Source organism: Paramisgurnus dabryanus, chromosome 22, assembly GCF_030506205.2.
Source record: "Paramisgurnus dabryanus chromosome 22, PD_genome_1.1, whole genome shotgun sequence".
Taxonomy (NCBI): Eukaryota; Metazoa; Chordata; class Actinopteri; order Cypriniformes; family Cobitidae; genus Paramisgurnus; species Paramisgurnus dabryanus.
The window spans coordinates 3,604,275-3,610,193 of NC_133358.1; positions in this window are offsets into that span (position 1 = coordinate 3,604,275).

Here is a 5,919-nt window from a genome sequence, read left to right on the forward strand (position 1 = left end):
TACTTCGGACTGAAGAAAATGATCTGCATATGTAAAAAACAAAGACGCCTTACAATGCCGAACTCATCATGCTAAGGATCCGGTGCAAACTTCGGGAGAAGTTTATAAAGTTTCGGGTACAGAACAAAGTGCAACAGTGCTGAGAAATTAAAGATATGTGTTGGATCATCGTTTCATCGTCCATGTATAAAAGAAGCGATCACTCGAGTCACGATGGTATCTACAGTCGGTGAGTTAACGTGTTTACTACATAACGTTTACATACAAAACACTTAAAATACAATACAAATAACGATTGCAAAGTGTCTTAGTTACATGGGTGTTTATTTTGTTTTTTGTGCTATATTGTCATCTCTGTTGAATTTTTTAGTCAGCCCTTAGAAAAAGTAACCATGGTTTTATTATAGCCATGCTTTCTGGTATTTTGGAGATTAATTTTACTCTTTTAGCAAACTTTATATGTGGGTATACTGTATGTGTATTTATAAACCCTTTATACAAAACGTCACATGTGCTGCTTTATTCTTTTTGTCCGTTTTACAGAAAAAATGCCAACCTAAAGCTTTCAGTTTGTCATCCAGGAGTTTTTATTTTGTATATGAAAGATGACACGTCAACAGATGCAAGAGCAGGAGATGAAACGAAGATGATGATGATGAGATGACAGGAGCCATGGATGTTGAAATCCGACGAGAGGAGATGTCTTTAAATACACCTGTTTGCGCACTGATATAAACTTCATATGTAAATAAAGTACCCCGCTATTATTACTATGGCTGCTTGTCAGTTTATTAAAAATGATTGCTTAATAAGGATCAAATCCTAATGAAACACAGAAATGCTAAGATGCAACAACATGGTAAATATAACCATCATTAACTTAACCACTGTAACATAGCTTTTTAAATACTTGTGTATATTCAGAGTTGATTCTTAACGAGCAAATTTTCTAATGATTTCTCAAACGTTTTGATTTTTGAGATGCAAGTAAAGTGATTTTCAGTCCTATTCAGCTATTCGAGGCAGTTCTTTATAGACAAAAGTATTCATTGATTGACACATTATTGAAATAGCTATTTGACAGTTACTTTGTGTTTCATGTGATGCTCAACTATTAACGTTTTCATGATTAAAGATATCACACCTCTTATAATGTGTATGTTTACATCGCCATAGAACTATAATTACAAACTTAACGTAACATATTTAGAAACACGTGCATACCTGTATTTTAAAATAAGATTATTTTACATGTAAATCTAGGACTGGTTATATTCTTTAAAATATTGTGTATATAGTATAATGGCACATTAGGTAGATGAACGCATTGTGTGTAATTACTTCGTAAAGTTTACTGCTTATTGATCTGACATTTTCTCGTCGTGAGATCACTCGTGTGCAGCCAACATAAACTTCAAGAGTAACACCGCGGATGGAGCAAACGTCTCTATCTTCTCATCTTGGCTTTCACCGTGCAAACAGCCGACTCAGTTATGTTTGTTGTATAATAATGCGATCTAACTCCCATCTCCTGTCAGATTGAAGTGACTTCCTCATGGTAAAACAGGCGGAGTTGTGTGACGTTAGATTCAGGTAGGCGTATTAAGGGCAGGGTTTTCTGAAGCGCTCCAACGCTATTGGCTTGACAATGCAAACGCGTCTTGATTTTGGCTACGCAGCTGGAGGTCGGAGGCTATTGGCTCCATGAGGCCCATTTGAAGCCCTGGCTCGCACAAGCCAGATAAGCGGCCATTGACTTATAATGGGGCAGGAAACATGCCCATATAAGGGAAAAAAAGTTCCAGGATCCTTACATACTTATTAAGCCACCCAAGCAACATAAAATTCAAACAGTTATATCTCGGCATCAGAACATCGTGGAGACACGGGGGTTGGACCATTTTACTTGTGACTCGGAGTGTAATAACTGATCACATCATTGGCCACTCCCAAGCCACGCCCCTAGCAACCGAATAAACAAAGCCTTATATCTCCGCATCAGAATATCGTGGAGACACGGGGCTTGGACCTTTTTACTTGTGACTTGGAGTGTAATAACTGCCCACATCATTGGCCACTCCCAAGCCACACCCCTAGCAACCAAATATGAGCACCCTAGCAACCGAATAAACAAAGCCTTTTATCTCCACATCAGAACACCTTTACAATGTAATCAGATGTTACCTGTCATACAGTTATATTAAACCTTTACATGTGACCAGATGTTACTGGTCACGTTTACATGTGACCAGATGTTAGATGGTTGTGCCGTTATAGTAAACCTTTAAAATGTGACCAAATGTTACCTGTCGTGCAGTTAGATGTCACCTGTCATAGAGTTACATTAAACCCTTACATGTGACCAGATGTTACCTGTCACGTTTACATCTGACCAGATGTTACCCACTGCGCAAAGTGACGCCGGAATGACGTCTTTTTCATGTATTTTTTGGACTTCCGAATCCAGTGCATAAAAGGGGTTGTTTTGTAACGCCAGGCGCCGTCTTTTTTTAGACATCTTTTGCACGTCTAAATGTTGACATCCGTAGGACCTCCATGTAAGGAAAAGAGACATGAAAAAAGCGAAAAGAGATGATTGTCCCTGCACTTCACCCACCCATTGGAACACCAAAACACTTGAGGAATTTCCTGTTGGCTGTGGGATTCAAACTACTGATCTCTGGGTTACAAGCAAGTCTCACTACCCACTCGGCCACACAGCCATACCTTCACATCAAATATAAGGCACACTTATTGCATTCATAGCATGAACTCAACATTATGAGAATAGGTGAGAATATTTTCATGTTAAATTGTTAGTATGGTCATATACCTAGTTTGGACGTGAATAGATGTCCAGAATTGGTCATGGACCGGCGGACCCAATATAGACATGATCTGCACGTCTATCCAACGTCCTGTGTTTAGTGGATATATGGTCGTGCCGTTATAGTAAACCTTTCAAATGTGACCAGATGTTACCTGTCGTGCAGTTATGTTAAACCTTTCCAGCGTGATCAGATGTTACCTGTCATGCAATTATTTTAAACCTTTACAATGTCATCAGATGTTACCTGTCATGCAGTTATATTAAACCTTTACAATGTGAGGAGTTAGGTATGCTACCTGTCATACAGTTAAATTAAACCTTTACAATGTCATCAGATGTTACCTGTCATCCAGATGTTACCTAATTTGGTCCAGTCTCTGTTGACTCAGAATGATGGGGTTTGCTCTGTTGCAATTTCTAGCACACAGGCTAAAGACTCAAAACTTAGGTGTACTCTGTTAATGTCTCCTCAGAGTGAGACCCAGAGCTTTGAGGTGTTGGTTTGTCCTATTACAATCTCTAGCACACAGCCGGAGACTCAGAACTTAGGTTTTTGGTGTGTCCTGTTTCAGTCTCTACCTCCCGGCGGTAGACTCATAAGAGGAATGTCTGGAAAAAAGTACTTTTATAACTTTAGATAAGGATGAGTTTTCATCTTGGCGCACTGATGCAGAACTTTAACACAGTGGTAATAAAATGAAATTTATTAACAAAAGATAAACAAGACTAATTAAAAACACTAGAAACTAAAATAACAAACAATAGAAAAAGATGGAAACTAGAAATAAAAAATAGAAGTGACTGAATTGAATTTATGGCGATAAAACACTATTGGCCCTTTTATTCAATGTGAGGAATTCATTGCATAGCATAAAGTACAGAGTTTAACTTTGTCTTTAGAATTTCATCTATGCATTTTTCACTTACCAAACCACCTCTAAAATACCACTGGCATTGTTGAACATAAAACAATCACATATTGACTATGATGCGGTAACATTTTCTGACATGTTTATACTTTTTAAGTCCATTTAATGGTGAAAGAATGTAAAAATTTGTTCCTTGGTAACCAATACTTTGAAAAATGCATTTCCTTAAGGAATTTACGATCAGCCTGCCTTCAGATGATGGTGAAGGGGGGTTGAAAGGATGATAAGCAGAAATGGTGTGGGCCAATCAAACCCCCTCTTCTCTGCACTTGGCACGGAGGTCAGCAATAGAAGAGTTGTTCTAGCAGCCTTATCTGATTGACTGGACACTTGTTTATGTTAACCCACCAAAATCCAGTCCACATGTAGCCATTGGGGATAGGTCTGGAATAATTTGTTGTAGGCCAGGGGTTTTCAAACCTGTCCTGGAGGACCACTAGTACTGCACAATTTTGCATGTCTCCCTCATTAGACAGACCTGGTTTAAATCTTCAGCTTCAGAGACTGCAAGACCTTTACTGGTGTTGTAAGGTAACTGAATAAGGTGTGTCACAAAAGGGAAACATGCAAAATGTGCAGTAGTAGTGGTGCTCCAGGACAGGTTTAAAAACCCTGTTGAATGCTGTTCACTACATATCTGTCAGGCAGATATAATTAATCTTTACAATGTGATCAGCTGTTTCCTGTCATGCAGTCATATTAAACCTTTAAAATGTGATCCGATGTTACCTGTCGTGCAGTTTTATTAAACCTTTACAATGTGATAAGATTTTACCTGTCATCCAGTTACATTAAACCTTTACAATGTGATCAGATGTTGCCTGTTGCCAGAGGTTAAACAATCAACTTTGAGTTTGTTTATGAAGAGATACAATTGTAAAACAATAAACCTCTTGTTAACCTAAATTTGACCCTCAGGTGAAGCTGTTTACAGACATTCAGTCCATTGTTCTCCTAATCTCTTCATCACAAACAGTCTTCTTAACCTTAGGGTTTTTGCGGAAAAAGGTTTTTACGGAGGCAGATGAAGGTGAGTGGTCGCGCAGCTGATGTCTTCGCCTTTTGAATTGCGCTAATGTATATAATGTGGCTCTAAGATTGCAATTTTATATTCATGTGTGGTATCATTTTAAAGGTCATGGTGCGATGGGTAAAATGGTCTAATTTCTATAGTTCTAAAGAGAAAGTGTTCCAAAGTTTAGAACTTAAGGCATAATCTTCACTCCTGCTAGAGGTGTTTTCTTCTAAGGAGCTCTCGATTACAGATTACAGATGGTAAACAGTCTCATTTCACCGTGACTCCTTCAGGTCACGAGAACCTGACCAACCAAATCCTGATTTGGGACTTTTATGGTCCTTCATCTTATCTGTGTATATAAGGTGGCTTGGCAAGAGACTCGGCAATTGGCAATTTTAACATGCAATAATAAATTATCTATGTGGTATTTCGAGCTATAACACATATTTCACATATACAGTCACCTAAAGGATTATAACTAACACCTGTTCAATTTCTCATTAATGCAATTATCTAATCAACCCAATCACATGGCAGTTGCTTTAATGCATTTAGGGGTGTGGTCCTGGTCAAGACAATCTCCTGAACTCCAAACTGAATGTCAGAATGGAAAGAAATGTGATTTAAGCAATTTTGAGCGTGGCCACGGTTGTTGGTGCCAGACGGCCGGTCTGAGTAATTTCACAATCTGCTCAGTTACTGGGATTTTCACGCACAACTAAGGGTTTACAAAGAATGGTGTTAAAAGGGAAAAAACATCCAGTATGCGGCAGTCCTGTGGGTGAAAATGCCTTGTTGATGCTAGAGGTCAGAGGAGAATGGCCGCCTGATTCAAGCTGATAGAAGAGCAACTTTGACTGAAATAACCACTCTCGTTACAACCAAGGTATGCAGCAAAGAATTTTGAAGCCACAACATGCACAACCTTGAGGCGGATGGGCTAAAACCGCAGAAGACCCCACCGGGTACCACTCATCTCCACTACAAATAGGAAAAAGAGGCTACAATTTGCACAAGCTCACCAAAATTGGGCAGTTGAAGACTGGAAAAATGTTGCCAGGGTCTGATGAGTCTCGATTTCTGTTGAGACATTCAGATGGTCAGAGTTTGGCATAAACAGAATGAGAACATGGATCCATCAT